This window comes from Meleagris gallopavo, unplaced genomic scaffold (assembly GCF_000146605.3).
Source record: "Meleagris gallopavo isolate NT-WF06-2002-E0010 breed Aviagen turkey brand Nicholas breeding stock unplaced genomic scaffold, Turkey_5.1 ChrUn_random_7181001874166, whole genome shotgun sequence".
Taxonomy (NCBI): Eukaryota; Metazoa; Chordata; class Aves; order Galliformes; family Phasianidae; genus Meleagris; species Meleagris gallopavo.
In genome coordinates this window covers 39,052-40,480 of record NW_011138803.1, presented here as the reverse complement: position 1 = coordinate 40,480, position 1,429 = coordinate 39,052, and the positions used below count along the sequence as shown (strand labels likewise).

Genomic DNA, 1,429 nt, shown 5'->3' with positions numbered 1-1,429 from the left:
GAAAAGAGAATAAGAAAAAGAAAGAGAGAAAGAAAAAGGAAAAAGAAATGAAAATGAAAAAGAATGCATCGCTGAATTGTACCATTCAGTTTCTGAAAAAAGAATCAGCTAAGATTTTTTAAACTTCATTAACTAAGATGATCTAGGTAATGCTATCTATAATAAATCATATTTGTGTATGCCTACCAGAAATACACCATCCAAGTCTATACTTCTAGCACAAAAAGCATATTAAATTTCTCTCATATGTGGGAATATATTTCAGAATCAGCATATTTCAGACCTCAGCACATGCCCAATCATAAGAAAAGTTTCAGGAAACTCTCTTTCAAGCAACTCAGCAAATAAATGAGCATTTCAGAGACTTTAATAAAGTCTCTGCTAGCTGGTAGCTTTTGATGTAGAACTATAATCATAGATCAGAGTTATGCCTCGTCCATTCTTAAGAAAGAATATTGTGTTCATCTTTAAAGTGTTACAAAGAAAGGACCTTAAACAACCTTTAGCAAATTGTTTAAAATGCCACACACGGAAGTCCAAAATGTACTCCCACTCATCCAGCCAAGAAAGAAGCCATTTTAATCCAGGGCTGAAACCATTCCCTGGAGAATGTAGAGAGCAAACAGCCACCTCGATACTCATGCAAACCTCACATCTGTGAGTGCACAGCATTGTTTCAGCCAGATTTTCATCCCTTACCTGAATGGCAAGAACCAAATGATCCACTTTAAATACAGCTCATATTGCAGAACTGAGGAATCTTTGTCACCTTGCAGTTGTCTTGTATTCCCTGAACACAAGTACTTCCATTTTCCCTACTTATACAGATAGTAGACTTCAATGGTTTGCTCACTGAAGTTGGCAAATATGAAAGACTGAACTTCGCCCCTAGGAAATTATTGCCCTTCGGTCCAAAGGATTGCAGGAGATACCTGAAGGTTTGATTTTCCTACACACCTAGGTCCAACGTGCAGCAACGGGTTTATGTTTCAACCACTTTCATACCTTTGCAGAACAATTCATATGCTATTGTGACTTCCTGACAATTGCTACATTAAAATGAAAAACAGCATCAACAGGAGACAGAGAAACCAGAATCAGTAGTTGCCTAAGTCCATTATCCTTTAAAATGATTTGTAATCAGATATATGAATATAGAAGTCAGAGACCAGGTAGGAAATCGAAGTAAGCTAGAAATGCAGTGATTTAATTACACCAGCTTTATTCAAATCCTGATTGTAGCCCTAGCCTCCTTAATTCCCTTGTGATAGCAGAAATCCTTGACCTTCCCTGAGAACAACTCAGACCTTACAGAAATTTTGTGTTTCTGAAAAACTCTACTGCTAGATCTAATTTGGTTAAAAATGACCAAAGTAACTTAAAAAAGCCAGAAAGATGAAGGAGACTGGCACACTTTATGTTCAGAATC

The 1,429-nt window shown here is 36.7% G+C and overlaps 1 protein-coding gene across 1 annotated transcript in view; it reads right to left on the bottom strand.

Moving 5' to 3' along the window:
• LOC104916170 (butyrophilin subfamily 3 member A2-like) overlaps nucleotides 1-879 on the bottom strand; it is a 25,419-nt gene extending 24,540 nt beyond the window's left edge. The window contains exon 1 of the mRNA XM_010727165.3: nucleotides 700-879. The gene's annotated coding sequence lies outside the window, so the exon portion shown is untranslated. The remainder of the gene's footprint in view (nucleotides 1-699) is intronic.
• Between the last annotated feature and the right edge of the window lie 550 nt (nucleotides 880-1,429).